We start from the raw sequence: 17,317 nt of genomic DNA on the forward strand, positions 1-17,317 counted from the left end.
GAAGCAGTTGCATTCTATTCAAACAACAGAGTTAAGAAATTTTTCAAAAAGCCTTTCATTCCAAAAGGAAAGCCAAATGATGTGAAGAGCCGTTTCATAAAAGCTGGAGGTTAGGAAAAGAAGAAATTGGAAACGGTTGAAGAAAAGCAGAAAGATGCGAAGGAAGAGAAGAAACTAAAAGGTGATTCTAGAATTTATTGTCATTACTGCAATGGTGCAAATCACTTAGCAGCTGATTGCATGCTGAGAAAGAAAGAGGAGAAGAAAAGCAAAATCAAAGATGAAGCCTACTACTCAGAAAAGCTTGAGGAGGTGAGTGCGAAGGCAAAAGGATTGTCATTAGTTGCGAAAGGAGAGTCTGATGAAGAAGAAAGTGGAACTTATCAGATCTGGTCTTCATGATCTGATGATGAAGAAACGAGGCATCCAACTCATGGTGCAATGTTCGCAAGTTATGAAGATAATTGCGAAGAGGATGTTTCTAGACGATGCTTTGTGTCCAAGTCCACTGATAAATCTCCAATGACCACCAAGGTACGTGCTATTCTTGAATCATTTAATATTCCTTTATCTGCTTATGATGCTGAAATTACTTCATTTGATGATATTATGGCTTATTTTGATTCTGTTATTGTGTCTGCTGGTACTGAAGCTCAAAATCTAAATTTGCAACTAGTTGAGATAAGAAGAGAATTAGAAATAAAACGAAGCAGAGTAGATAAACTTGAATTACAGATGAAAAATGTAAATTGTGATAAGGAAAATCTTGAAAAAGAAGTTAGGTTGTTACTAGCACAACGAAACATTTATTGTAACTCTGCTAAACGTTTGTATGCGAAGTTAACTGCTTTACATCATTCATCTGAAATAAGCAAAGAACAACATAAGAAACTTTTACCTTTTCTTGAATATGAACGCGAAAAAGTTGATGTTATTTCTTATGACTGCGAAAACACAATTGCTCAATTCGACAAAATACCTGATGATAGATTTGCATATGGTATTGTCAAAATTGATGAATTCTTGAATGCTGATGAGTTGGTTAGTATTGTCAATGAAAGTTTGACAAAGAATGAACAAGTGAAAATCTTAAAGAAAGCTGAAACTTCAACTCTTGATTCTCAACTCAATTATGCTGATGTCAATGACAATTCAGATAATGTGAGTGAAATCAGTGAGATCGAAGAGGAAGAAGAGATCGATTGTTCTAAATTGTCAATCATTAATATCAGATCTAAGGTCAAAGGTAAAGAAATTATAGTTGATTCGATAGTAAAGGATGAAAATGATAAACCCTCTACTTCGCAACATTGTGACTTTGATAATGTGGAAGTTGAAAGCAGGAAGACTGATGACACTGATGAAGACAAAGAAGAGGTGAAGGATTCACATGAAACACCTCAACGAGTTGTTGTTAATAAAGTGTTTGGTGATACAAAAGAATTCGACAAAATTATTAATGACAACGGTGCACATTATTTGGAAACTAACACTGTGGTTTATCCAAATTTTATATGTACAGATAACACAATTTTTCCAAATCAAGTTTTTGTCACAACTGGAAATGTTGAGAAAATTAAACCTGAATTCAACAAAATGGTTGAAAATGATAATCAAAGGTCAACTACTGAAGGTTTCTTTGCAAATCAAAATACAGTAGAAAACAATTTAACTCAAAATTCTTATGTTTTTCAAGGTCAAAAATCATCACAAAAATGGGTGGTTAAAGGTGACAAAGAAAACAAAGTTTTTGAAAGAGATGAAAAACCAAAGATGGAAGTGAAATTAAATTCTCATGAATTTAAATTGATGGTTGGAAATTATTCAACAGAAAATAATGTTTCAAAAAGAAAAGCAAGAAAAGCAAAGAAAAGCAATCTTTTGGCAAATTATGTCTAATGATAAACCAAAAGTTGAAAAAGCACAAATTTCAAAGACAAAATCATCAAAATTTCAGAGAATAAATCACCAAAAGGATACAAGTTTTCACAAACCAATATATTCTGTGGACAAAATTCCAATGAAAAATAACGATAAATTTGTTCGGAAATATGACAACATTAGAAAATTTGAGACTTCGCAAAAATTTGTGAATGATCATAAGTTTCACAATGTTGGTAAATTAACGAATAATTTATCAACTTTGAATGTCAAAACTCAAGCAAAACCGAAATTTTCATCTAAACAACCAAATTTTCCAAATCCTTCGATCTCAAACCCGACCAAAGTTTCGTATACAAAAGGAAAATCTGATGTATGTACGATCAACCGTTGGCTTGAAGGGCAAGGAAAACAATATCAAAATAGGAAGTTTTCAGAGCAACAGATAAAGACTGCATTTGACAAGTTTGTGAATAAGTATTCTACTGGTAGTTCATCATCTCATGATTCAAAAGTCCCAGTACAAAAATGGAAACCAGTTATGAAAGTTGCGAATGTTGTGAAGGATGAGATGAAAGTCAATGGAAATCCAAAACTATTGAACAACTATATTTCAATATCTAGATCTGATGATGATGATTTAATGGATAGTGTCACAGACAAAGTGAAAACATGGTTTTTAAATTCAAAGAATTTGTTCAATACTACTAATGAAGGACCCAATAAGTCTTGGGTTCCTAAATTTTTTCAATAAATGCAGGTGATATGTGACAAGCAATATGATGCGAAATGGTATATTGATAGTGGTTGCTCTCGTCACATGACCGGAAGAAAGGAAAACTTGAGAGATTATAGAAGCTTGGAAAATGCTGGAGTAGTCAAATTTGGAAATAATCACAAGTGTCAAGTGAAAGGATATGGAAAAGTCACAAATGGACTATTCACAGTTAACAGGGTTGCTTATGTTGAAGGTCTTCAACATAACTTGATTAGTGTTTCGCAACTTGTTGTGGGTACTGGAAATCAGGTTATGTTTAACGAAGAAGGAAGTATCATTTCAAACACAAAGACAAATGAAGTACTTCTCAAATCCAAAAGATATGGTGACATGTTTACACTAGACATCAAACCAATTGTCGGCAAACCTGCAGTGTGTTTACTCTCAAAGGCCTCTAATGATGTTAGCTGGCTCTGGCATAGAAGATTGTCGCATTTGAACTTTCGCAATATTAACAAACTTGTCACTAAAGATTTGGTTCGAGGTTTACCTATACTAAAATTTGATAATGATACTCTGTGTGCAACTTGCGAAAAAGGAAAACAACATAGAAAAGGTCATCCAATTGTGATAGATTCAAAGATCGTGGAACCATTGGAACTTCTTCACATTGACTTATGTGGACCGTCGACTGTTGCTACAATCAACAAAAAGCGGTACATTTTAGTTATTGTTGATGATTTTTCTCGATTCACATGGGTATTTTTTATCAGGTTAAAATCTGAAGTTGCTCAGACGATGATTGATTTTATCAAAAAGATTGAGATTAGTCTTAAAAAGAGTGTTCGTAGAATTAAAAGTGACAATGTTTCTGAGTTTAAAAATCAAACACTGGATTTCTTTCTTACAGGCAAAGGCATTTCGCATAATTTCTCATCACAATATACTCCACAACAAAATGGTGTTGTTGAAAGAAGAAATAGGTCTTTATGCGAAGCAACCAGAACCATGTTAACATATGCGAACTTAACTCAATATCTTTGGGCTGAAGCAGTATCGACTGCATGTTTTACTCAGAATTGGTCATTCATTCATCGAAGATTCAATGTCACTCCATATGAAATACTCAACAATCGAAAACCTAATGTAAAATTTTTCCATTTTTTTGGTTGCATGTGTTTTATAATGAATCTAAAAGATAATTTGACCAAGTTCCAAGCTAAAGTTGATGAAGGCATATTCTTAGGATATTCGCAAAATTCAGTTGGATACAGGGTGTTAAACAAGCGAACAAGAAAAGTTGAAGAAACTTTCAACTTAACCTTTGATGATTACTATCTTAAACAAACGGATAGTAAATTTGAAAATAAATCAATTCTTGTTGATTCAGATACTCAAATTGAAAATTCTGAAATAAATGATTTTGATTATGACTTAATTTTCGGAATTCCTGACAGGGCAATAGATGCGGAAGTTAATGCTCCTGATAATCAAACATCAGAATCCTCAAAACATACTGATGATTCAACAATAACTACAAAGTCAATATCTTGCGAAAGTGTGTCTGAAGTTCGTATGGAGGGGGAGCATACGATCACCAATGTATAGAGAGAGCAAACTTTCGAGGGGAGAATGAAAATATGAATCATCAAGTTGAGGGGGAGCATTCGCAATTTCAACAGGAACATCATTTTGAGGGGGAGCATCAAGATGAACATCATGTTGAGGAGGAGCATGATGCAACAGAGCAAATTAATCTTGATTAAAATAATGAATTTCATGAATTAAATGATAATTTTTCTGTTGCAGGATCTGAAAATGAAGATATGTACGAAGATGCACCATTGGAATTTGATCCTGATTTTCCACCATTTGAGAAATGGACAAGGGATCATCCCAAAGAACAGGTGATTGGGAATCCACAAGATGGTGTGTTGACAAGAGCTCAAATTCGTGCGAAAAATGAGGTAATGAATGCGAACCAAGAATTGTGTATGTTTAATGTTTTTATTTCGAAAATAGAGCCAAAGACAGTAAAGAATGCTATGGAACACTCAGATTGGGTTGATGCTATGCAATCTGAACTGGCTGAATTTGAACGAAATAAGGTTTGGAGATTAATTCCCAAACCTTCTGATGTTTCAATTGTCGGATTAAAATGGATTTTTAAAAATAAAACCGACAAAGATGGCAATATTATTCGTAATAAAGCTAGACTAGTTGTTAAAGGCTATTCGCTACAAGAAGGAATAGACTATGAAGAAACATTTGCTCCTGTTGCAAGACTCGAAGCAGTTCGCATATTTTTAGCTTATGCAGCTCACAAAGACTTTGATGTTTTTCAAATGGATGTTAAGTGTGCATTCTTAAATGGAGAACTAGAAGAAACAGTTTATGTTGAACAACCACCAGGATTCATAAACGAGGAACATCCTGATCATGTCTACATACTAGACAAAGTAGTTTATGGGTTAAAACAAGCACCAAGAGCCTGGTACGCAACACTTACAAATTTTTTGAAACAATCAAAATTTAAACAAGGATCAGTTGACCTCACATTGTTTTGCAAGAAAGTTGGGAATCATCTCATGCTTGTTCAAATTTATGTTGATGATATTATTTTTGGCTCAACTGACCCAACATTATCAATTGAATTTGAAAATCTAATGAAGAGTCAATTTGAAATGAGTATGATGGGAAAATTAATAATTTTATTGGTTTAAATATAAGACTGAACAGGGATGGAATTTTAATCAATCAAGAAAAATACACAAGGAACCTGCTTGAAAAGTTTGGAATGACAAACAGCATGAAGCTGAGAGTACCTCTGGCAGTGGGAACAAGATTAACTCCTTCATTAGATACCCCTATTGTTTATTTAACTCTTTATCGAAGCATGATAAGGTCTTTGTTGTACTTAACTGCAAGCAGACTTGATATTATGTTTTCGGTATGTAATTGTTCTAGGTATCAAGCTAATCCTAGAGAACCTCATTTAACTGCAGTGAAAAATATTTTTCGCTATCTTAAGGGGACAATTTCGTTAGGACTTTGGTATCCTTCAAAATCGGGATTCTTCATTCAAGCTTTTTCAGATTCTGATCTAGGAGTATGTACTTTGGATAGAAAAAGTATAATTGGTGGGTGTCAACTATTGGATGGGAAATTCGTGAGTTTGCAGTCGAAGAAGCAAACTTGTGTTGCTATATCCACTGCTGAGGCTGAATACATTTCAGCTGCTGCTTGCACTTCGCAGATCATTTGGATTCAGAGTCAACTTCGTGATTATGCTATAAATATGAAAAATATTTCCTTGTATTGTGATTCTCAAAGTGCAATTCGCATTTGTCATAATCCAGTACAACACTCAAAGACAAAACACATAGCTCTTCGATATCATTTTATCAAAGATCATGTGGAAGATGAGAATATTGAAATACATTTTGTTAAAACCACTGAACAACTTGCTGATATTTTTACTAAACCTCTTGATGAAAAATCATTTGTAAGAATTTTAGCAGGTTTGAGGATGATCGATGTGAATTCAGTTTCGAAATCAATAACTCAAGAATGAAAGGTCCATTAAGCAGCTCTGAGTCAAAATCATTCAGAAGTTACTGTGCGTTAAGAGGCTTCGCATTCGCACATCTGGTAACTAAGGTTCAATTTTTTATTTTGTTTTGCTTTGCAAAAAACTTGAAAAATCAAAAATATTTTCTTTTGTTTTGTTTTTATTTTCGAAAATCCAAAAATCCAAAAAGATTTTATTTTGTTATGTCTTTACTTTCGAAAAATTCAAAAATCACAAAAATATTTTTTTTAATTTTGTCCTTTAAGTTTTATGTGTTCTTAGTTTTAGTCAAGAGCATAATGCAAAGAGGTCATGCTTATATGTTTCTATGGGAAGGTATTATTTCTTTCAACTTTGTACTAGTTAGGATGTCCCTAGAAGCATGTTGCAGCATGTTGACCCAAGCCTCATATGACTCTATGTGTGAGAAACAAAAGCCTTAATGAAATTATCTCATGAAAATTTCTTCCCAATTAGGCTTATATTCGCATTAGTCGAAAGAGCTACCTTACTCTTCTCATACGAGTAAAGAGTTTTTTGTTTGGTCCACAAATAACAGAGGTACATTCGATCTTATTACCAATCTTTTTCATCACAAAATTCTTAACTCAAATCACACACAAAGACGTATGTCCGAGAGGTCTCTGATCAAACCCATCGAGACCTAGATATACAAAAATTTTGTGTTAATGATCTAACATCATGAGTCCATGATGAAGTTGAAACCCAAAAATCTTACAACTTAAGGAATTGACGGGGAATATTGTTCCAGATATTGACGAAACTTTTGTTTCAGTACCAAAATTCGAAACTCCAAATCATATTCAATTCGCATGCGTGGTCTTGATCAAACATTCGCAACCCACGATGTTTGTTACCCAACAAGATCCAGTACATAATTTTTTTTTCATGAATATGATTTCCGTGTGAGTTTCATTCGAATGTCCTGGTCATGATAAACATTTTCAAAGCTAACTTGTCACTGAATACACTGGTCATACAAGTAATTTCTGTTACACTTTATCACCTTATGTTTAGGATGACATGTAACGAAATTTTAAACCAACCAAATAATAACTTTTAAAAGAAGCCCTTTGATACTTATCAAAAAGTATTTGATTGTAATTCACGGGAACATACACAAGCTGTTGATCGTCTCTCTTGATGATTAATAAAGCAACCTTTGCCTGGGGTTTAACTGCCTTCATGTCAAATTGCATTTTTGACATCACAGAATTCCAAAAAAAGAATTAACTTGCTTCTTATCTTATTTCTTTGACTCACATGCACTCACAAAATCCTTGAGGTTCTAAGTAATACCAACTTAGGCTGAAGATTTCGCAAGTCTGGCATATGACTTCGCTTTTCATCCCAAAAGTGAAAGAGCCTTGCCTCCAAGTGAAGGGTTCTAACGGTTACAATTCAATAAAGAGGATAATGACAGGCTGTGTATATGTGACGTGTGGTATTCTGCCCGATTTTCTAGGAGACGTGACAGCTGCTTTTTGACGCATGGCTAACTTTTCGCAGTAATGGTCCGATTTTCAAGGTGCCACGTCGGATATCATTAAATGCATCCTGCTTCAAATTCAAATCGATCAGGGTTACATATAAAAAGGGGGTTCAAGAGTGTTTTATACGGTTACGCGATCAAAATCAAAAATTCTCTTATTCTTTATCTTCTTAAAATCCTAACAATGGCTGCTACTCAATCCAACACCGACGAAGTTATTTCACAGTCTCTTATGAATATTCAAAGCACCAACTACCAAGTTGATCCTAATGTCTCATCCTACCCAAAAGAATTGAAGATGTTGATCGTTGCACTGAAAAGGTCACCATTATCAACTGCTATGTTCAGTTCTTTTCCTGTTCCTATGATTTGGTTGTCAATGGCGGCATCAACTGCGTCATACAACTATGCAACTGATGTTATTACTTTCAATCTGGTGAATAACAAGAGGGTCCGTCTTACCAAGAACATGTTCATGGACTTCTTGAACATTCCTCATAACCCACCGTTCTTTAAACCCACCAATTCACAGATTATCTTCATGTTCAATGAGATGGGACATCAACCCACTCTTGAAAAGATAAGTGATTTCAAGAAATCCAGATTGCCATGTATTTGGAATTTCTTATTTGGTATCTTTCTAAGATGTTTGACCGGAAGGAGTGTCGGTCTAGACAGGGGACGAATGGAGGTTTATGCTATGATTATGGGTCTGTACTATGATTTAAGTATTGATTATGAAACTCAGCTTTGGAAGGAGTTCAACAAAAGCCTCGAAAATACAAGTGTTGATAAGGGGATTTCTTATGCAAGGTACTGGAGTTTAATCTTAGAAAAAGTATACGCAAAAGAAGGAATTCAAGTTCCTGAAGAAATAGAAGTTGCAGAATTTTATTTGTAACAGTTTCCAAAAGTTGTTGAAGATGATGAAAATATCTTCACAAGTGTTGCAAGAATTCCTGATGCAATGCTTCGTAAAGTATCCTCTACTCACAAGGTGTTAGTACGCTATATGAAAACGTTTAATCCTAATGTGCGAACTGGAGTGTTACTTGAAGTTAGTGTTGAGTCATCAAAGAAGAAGAAGAAGACTCACAAGGAAGAAAAACATGAATCTTCAAAAGTGTCAAAAGCTGAAGAGGTTGCGAAAGATGATCTTTCTCCCAAAACTAAGAAGGAGATTATACCAAAAAGTCAGGGGTATTAAAGAAGCTTCGCAAATCATCACACACGACTACTTCTCCTACTATTCGCAAAACTGAGGTGAGTAGTAAGGGAGCTGTGTTTAGAGATGTTCCAGCTCCTGTTTCTCCAGGTTCAAAGAGAAGAAGAGCTCAAGAGGTTGCAAAGCACATTACTCAAAAGCTCTACAAGAAACGAAAGATGATTATTCGCAATGAATCATCAGAAGATGAAGTGGTTCCAGAGACTCCACCAGTTTCCATTTCCACAGTGGTAACTGTTTCTCTTCCAATTACTTCGCAAATTTCCACCACCACATCCATTCCACTTGAAGTTGTTCCAAACAAATCAGTTCAAGAGGAGGAAATTTTTTCTGATAAGTTTGTTAACGTATCTGATACGGGGACACCTATCACGAATATTGAACTTACAGAGCCAATCAACTTATCTACTTCATTACCACCATTTTCTCTTCCGAATACAAGCACAACCACATCATCCATATTTGATCATCCTTTAAAACATCCCTTTGCTACGTTGTTCCCATCTCAATCACCTGAAACACCACAACCTATAACTTCGCAAGCTCAGTCTGATGAAGAAACCGAAGGAGGAGGTTTTGGAGGAATGTTTGAAGGCATACACTTTGATTCAGAGGAGGAGAAAATACCTGATCATATGCTTATGTCAGGAAAGCAATTCAAAACCCTGAATCAAAAATTAATTGCTATTATTCAATCACAAGCCGATTCGGGCACTAATTCTTCCATTTTGGGTTTAGAGGTTGAGTCAATGATTAAAGCTGCTGAGAAACGAATAACTGACAAAGTTGATCATTCTGACAAGAACAATGACCTTCGCATTCAAGCTCAAGGAAAACCGTTTGATGGTGTTGTTAATGAATTGAAAAATGTTACAAAAGAACGCCATGTTCTTTTTGTACAGGATGTCAAAAAGGTTCGACAAGATGTTAATTTTAAAGCTGAAGAGTTAAAGCAGGAGATTGCAAAAGAGCTTAAAGATCTTAATTCTCAAAATTTGGAGGTGCAAAAGAGGGTTGATGTGGTTGCTGCAGCTCTTAACAAAATTGTCACTGATTATCAACCAGCTGCTCAAATTATCGAAGCCAAACATAAGGAACATAAGGAGCAGTTTGATAAACTAATTAAGTTGGTGACTGAATTAAAAACTTTTGTTTCGCAATCTTCTCACAAATCCATCCTTACTCCTGAATTCTTAACTCTTAAAGTAAATACTTTGGAGCAAGCTATTCAGAAGGCATTGGCTCCCATCACGAGCTTTACTCCCATATTACCAAAGAATGCGCCACCTGCTTTCACAGGGGTGCAAGGGGGAGAAAGAAAAGGAAGTAAAGAAGAAGATGCGAAAACAGTAGGAAAGCTTACTTCTACCCAACTTAAAACATCTTTTCTAGTGCTCACAAAGCCAATTTCTTCAACAGTAACTACAACAAAACCAATTACCAAAGGAATTACAATTGGTTCAAAAGAAGGAGGAAGTTCAAGTGCGAAACCTCAAACTAAGGATATTGGAAAAGGAAAAGGGATAGCCTATGAAAAATCAAAAGAAGAAAAGAAAGCAGAGGCAGAAGCTGAAATGGAAAGATTAAGACAAGTACAGAGTATTATGAGGCAAAGAGCAAATGACCCACCAACAATAAACAAGGGTGATCGTGCGAAGTTATATTCTTATGAGACCATTGAATCCAAAGTGATAGGGAGTGAAATGTTAGAGTTCGAGAAAAAGCCTAGAAAGAGTTATGATGTTGCAAACTCAGACAGAAGCCAACTTGGTTTTCCAGTAAATGAAATGATGTTTATTACGGCACAGTACAAGATAAGTGAAAATTTTGATAATGCTGATGATTACACTTACTTGAAGATCAGATTTCATGCTGTACTTGGGAAGGATCAAGAGGAAGTTTGGTCTTTAATGAAAATCAAGAAAGTTCTAACAATTAAGAAGGATGTAATGTTCGAGAACATGCTTCAAAACTTTCGATATTTCGTGGCTCGTGCAGATAACAAGGCATTTGATTTTACCGTTGCTGATTTTCCCTTGATGAATCTAAATGATCTCATTTAAGTGGCATCTATTCTTAAAGACATGAAAGAAAACAAGCTGAAAGGATATGATACTGATGTGTTCAGATTTGGTTTCGCACATATCAAAATATTCATAGATAACTACTATGATTGCTTGGCATTCACTGATGAAGAACTTGCATCAGGTCTTGGAAGAAAAGTTACAGTCTCTTGGGAATCAACCTTGCCTCAAACGGAGTTAAGGAAGTATGCAGATGGAGAAATATGCCTTAAACCTTTTGGCATGGTTTTCGTAGGAAAAGATACAAACAATTATTCATACAAACAATGAACCACTTCGCAATATACGAATTTCATTGTTTCTATGAATAATTGTGCGAAGAACAATGAAGGAGACAAGAAAGAGCTTAAAAAGATAATCACTTGGTATTCAGAAATTCGAAGAACAATTCTCTCAGCTATTCAGCATCTCACAAACTGAATAGTTTCAACTGTTTACAAAGGGGGAGAATGTAGAGACTAGATGTTGTAAAAGTCGAATTGTTTGTTTCTTTAGTTTCGCATGTTAGTTATTTTACTAAGTCTTAATTTGTGCAAAGCGTATAGTTCAGGACTTAGTATATTTTTTGTACACTCAGGTTTCCTATAAATAGGGACCGAGGTTAGAAGTAGAGGAATCGAATGCACGAGTGATTCATTAATCATTCGCAATTTCTCTCTGCTTAGTTTGTAATCAGTTCTTCATCAATATAAGATCTGATTAATATTTACTTTATGTGTTCTTACTTTTCATTCATACAATCATGATTGCTTTCTAAATCTCGATAACAATTCTCTTCACAAAGCCCGGTTGTAACGCCCACTGATTTGGGCTAGTCAATTTAGAGATAATAAGCATTAAAATTGAGTTTTTGATAGAAGATTATTTAGAATAAATAATCTTAACCAAGGTATAGTATATGTAACAGGGATTCTGTACATATAAAGAACAATGAAATCCGACTTAAAACGAAGAAGTTATGTCCCATCGAAGTTTTGCGACAAAACCGGAACTACGTCGGCTATCGTAAAAAGTAAATTTTTGATAAGCTAATTTTTAGCCTTAGCAAGGTAAACAAAAGTTTTATTATATGTTAATCCGAGAACGTACATAACAAGAATGTCCAAATCTGACTTCGTTTGAAAAGGTTATGAATTTTTTAAGATTTGGCATAGTAGAACACAGCCCGAAAATCGAATTTTAGATCAATCGATTTATAGCCAACACAACCTAAATGAGATATGAAGATATCATTAATAGGAACTCAACGATATAAAGACATTCGAAAACGGACTTCAGATGACAAAGTTATGAATTTTTAATGGATTTTAACTGTTTAAGCTTGTTAAAATATAACTTTAAAAATAAATTCAGAATTAGCCGAAAGAGCCACTCCTTCCTCACCATGGCTTGCCACTAGATGGTGACACATGGCATGGGAACGCCCAACATTCAGTAAGTGAACGCTCAGCATTCGTCTATCAGACAACCTATAAATAGAGGCGCAAATCACTACATTTATCCACAACTTTCTAACCTTTCTCTCCTAAATACCCCCAAAACCTCTAGGCTTTTCCCTAGCACCTCATAGGTGTTAGAAGGGAGTCTCGAAGTTCCGTAAATCCCCAAGAAGAAGAGCTTTCAGCTCAAAAATTCTGCCCGCGCAGAGCCCGATTCCTCGCTAAACCCCCATATAAGTGAGTTATGTTTACCATACTTTAAGTATAACTTATGTTTAAGTTCATTATCGTTATTATGAACCTATAAAAGAGATTTATCAGTGATTTCAAGTCATTATACTGATTGATCTATTGCGACGATGAAGTGTAGGGTATGATTTAGTGAGGTGTTTAAAGTGGGATTTCCAAACATTATACTTCGTATATCAAACGAACCCTACCTCCGATATGGTCCTACCAGGTTGTTCCTTACTTGATAGATCTTGAAGTAGACTTTGAGTTAATAATTAATCTAGACTAATAATTAATCTCATTAAATAATGGACTAAAACTTAGCGATAATAATGCTAGGTTGCGTCAAAGGAAAAGACAGTTGCTAGAAGCGAAGCTTCGACCAAATTTCAAGTCGTCACTTTAACAAGTGACAACATAGTTTCATCTTACACATAGATAATAAGTATTTAATATTAATACATGCTATATCTATTTATTGTATGTGTCCCTGATATCTATGCTAGATGAGCGATTTATACATGTTTTACTTGATTTAAATTGTATACGTACTTTTATACCTATAAGAATATTGGGTAAAGATGGGTAGATGAATGATGAGAGATGAAAGATGATATAAATGAATATTCGCAGCTACGCCACAATCTACAGGTGTTTTTGAACTACGGCTTCACCATATGTACTCTAAATATCATGCCCGTTGCGCCTAATGGATAATATTGGAAGTTGTGCCTAATAGATAACCTTTGAACTACTTGTTCGTAGATGTACTTTAAAAACCCTAGCAGCTAAGGACTTAGTACCTTACAAATGGACGTTGGTAGCTATGGATTTAGTGCCCAATAGATGAACGTTGGCAGCTATGGACTTATTGTCTATTAGATAAACCTTGGCAGCCACGGACTCAGTGTGTATTAGATAAACGTTGGCAGCTATGGAGTTAGTGCCCTATAGATGGACATTGGCAACTATGGACTTAGTTCCTAATTGATAACACGGACAACTATGGACTTAGTGCCTGTTAGATAACCTTAGCAGCGACGGACTTCATGCCTATTCCTTAGGAAAATCCTTATGAATGAATAAATGAAGAATAGATGATTCTTAGAAAAGATCTTTAAGAATATAGAAGATATTGGGGATGGGAAATTAGGTTAATTGCTTGATGATTAAAAATAATAATTATATTATTATGGGTTCAAAACCCTATGTACTCACCAGGTTTCCCAACCTGACTCACACAGTCTATTTGTATCACGAGTATCGTTGCGAAGATACATTAGACTGAGAGAGTAAAGAAGATGTAATTCATTAGTGTAAATGAATGTAAGGTCTGTTTATGCTTATGTTTCTGTAATGACAATGACATCCCAATGTTTTAATATAAATAAAATACATTTCTTCCTAAATGCTTTGATAATATATTTATCATGTTTTCTGGGAACAAATTCCACAATACTACTTTTCAAAAAGGATACTATAATTTTCATATAAGCATAAATAAAACTTTTAAAATGACCGTGAATTTGGGGATGTCACAGTTGGTATCAGAGCATTAGTTTAATTGAACTAGGAATTTGTAGGATTTCTAGACTTAAACTTAGAATGTTAAGCGATGATTGTGAGATGAGTGTCTTCTCTATTTAGGAAGTATGCCTAAATAGACACAGGCACTAGCTTATTTAAGGAATATGCCTAAATTGCTTTTATGTGCTAAATGATTTATGCTATAATATCTCTTATATGCTTTATGATGCTATCAGATCTATGGTTAATTGCCGACCAGATCTGGAAGTTTTATGTGTTTAGATTTGTAAATGTTTAAGTACAATATCAGAACTGGCATGTAACTTTTCGAAGTAATAAGAAGGATTACACGCCTAAACCTTCTCTATCTTAAATTTTTTGCCTTGAACAACTATTACAGTGTATGGAACGCCATGATAAGAAATCGTACTAGACTGAGCAAATAGAGGAAATAAGAAAGCTAATGATATTGAATGATGCCTATCATAAGATATCGTAAGAGAGGTATCTTGCCTTTACAATGCGTCTAATAAATAATACGTCCAGTTCGGGAGAAGTACCCTTTCGATTGGTAGAAAGAAATATTTTTGGTACAATCCATGAAGATATTCCATCATATGGCATTTCGTCCACCAACCGAGTTGAAGCAGAATTGATGATTGAAGATACGCATGGAAGAAATCCTAGTAGAGTCTAGGGAAAATTTTATGATTGTTTGGACACATATGTATGTGTTAAAATTGTTTTTTGTGATAATAACTTGGACAAATGAGAGAGAATACTTGGGACGACTATGAGTAGGTGTGAAAGGTAGTAGAGGCCTATACTAACGGACGCACATGACTCGCACTTGGATCAGGGAAAGTCACAAGGCTACCAAGGTGCTAGTAATTGATTCTGTTTGGTTCGTCTTTGTCGTTACCATCGTTTTGGTAATGACTAAGAAGATGATTGTTAATATGACCCTAGTGGTGATATTAAATCGAGTTTGACTAAGATAAGTATGTTACGTGGTTCAACGAACAAAGATTGATGTAACATCTGAATTAAGCTAGAAGACTGAAGTGAAAGATAATCAAAGCTATCGATAGAAGTATCGCAATCGCCGTTAAAGTAAGAAGCTTATAGCTAGAAGTTCTGCAAGCTAGAATGTGATTATATCACATCAAAGCATGAAGGAAGGTATACTTTGTTCTGGAATTTGACTCTAAACAACCTGATTCTAAGTGTTGCATCATACGAAAAGAGGTCATTAGAACATGACCCATCGGTTTGTTACAAAAATCAAAGTAAAGAACTTATCTTAAGTTAAGTCTTTTTACGAAGGAGCAGGATTCTCAAATAAGGATCGAGTTTGTAATTTAAAGGTTACAATTGTAATTAGAGGTGTATTTATCTGTAATGAAATGATGAATTCTTAAACATTTTTTTATATCAATTCATGAACAAAAACAAAAGAAAAATCAAGTCATTACATTTTCATTTACGAATATGATATTATTTAATAAAATTAAATCATAAAATTAGTAACTTGTTTGATATTTTTAGTCATTGTAAACTCAATATAAATTAGTTTGATATTTATTTATGGATATGAATCACGTAAAGCCATAAAATCATTTGATTGATAGTTTGTTTGTTTGTTTGTTTTTTTTTTAATTTTTCATTAATGATATAAAGAAAATAATAAAAAAAAACTTTTATGTACCACTCAAATAGAATCCCAAAAATTTAGGAGAATATCATTTTAATTTATTTTTCATAATTAATTAAAATACAAATTTATTTGTATGTCTAATTGACCTTAAATATGAATTGGTTCAAAACTGTTCTTGCGTTGTCAACATTTTAAATGTACTGATTTACTCATTTCCCTATATATATATATATATATATATATATATATATATATATATATATATATATATATATATATATATATAATCATTTTAACTGTTCTTGCGTTCTCAACATTTTAAATGTACTGATTTAATCATTTCCCAATATATATATATATATATATATATATATATATACATATATATATATATATGTATATATATATATATATATATATATATATATATATATATATATATAGTTCGGTTCATGTGAGACCACTATATTTTGTGAGACGGAGAGACGAAATGCTAGCCACTCACTTTATAGATAAAAAAACTTTTTTAAAATGCAAAATAATTGAAAATTTTAGAATTTTTTAAATGTGATTTTCGTATATTTTTTATCCAAAAAAAACTAAAAAAAGTTAAAACATATAAAAAAAATTATTATTTTTTTGAAATATTCTAGTAGAATATTAGAATATTTTACATATCTAATAAATCTATTAGAATACTAGAATATTCTAACATTTTAAAAATTACATTGAAATATTTATAGTTTAATATTTTATTAGGATATATCACGTATTTAAAAAAAAACAATACTTTTTTATTTTTTTAGGTAAGAAAATGATGAAAATAATAATTTGAAAAAGAATTTTCGGATTTTTTCCTTTTATTTTGTATTTTAAAATAATTTTTAGATTGCATCACCCAGTCTCACAAAATTAACATGGTCTCAAATGAACCAAAACATATATATATATATATATATATATATATATATATATATATATATATATATATATATATATCTGTGTGTGTATATAACTAAGAGTGTTATTCGGTCGGTTTAATCGAATATCGGTTTATTCAATTATATTAAATCGGTTTTTTTTTCAATTTAAAATAATTTTAATACACCAAATAAAATTCAATTTAATTGGTTTTGAGTGTTTCAGTTGAGTTGAGGTAAAGTTTACCGAAAAGCCAAATAAGTTTTCATATAAAAAGGCAAACATTTTTTATTCACAGAGGGGGAAGATAAGAGGGATTTTTGTTCATCATTTGTTATAGTATGTAAAATAATGTAGACAATTTTATTTTCCACTTAAAAATATGTAAAGATAATCTAAGAAATGATAAAAATCTTCAGTTTGTTTTATAAGGCTTTCATGCTTTCCTTTTTTTAACTATTTTTTATATCAAATGTTAACTATTTGATGTATTCTCATTAAATTTTAAGTCCGTGTAGAAAAAACGAGAATGGTGAAGTATGAAGATACA

Source organism: Lactuca serriola, chromosome 7 (assembly GCF_051521515.1).
Source record: "Lactuca serriola cultivar US96UC23 chromosome 7, Lser_US96UC23_V15, whole genome shotgun sequence".
In the NCBI taxonomy this organism is placed as follows: domain Eukaryota; kingdom Viridiplantae; phylum Streptophyta; class Magnoliopsida; order Asterales; family Asteraceae; genus Lactuca; species Lactuca serriola.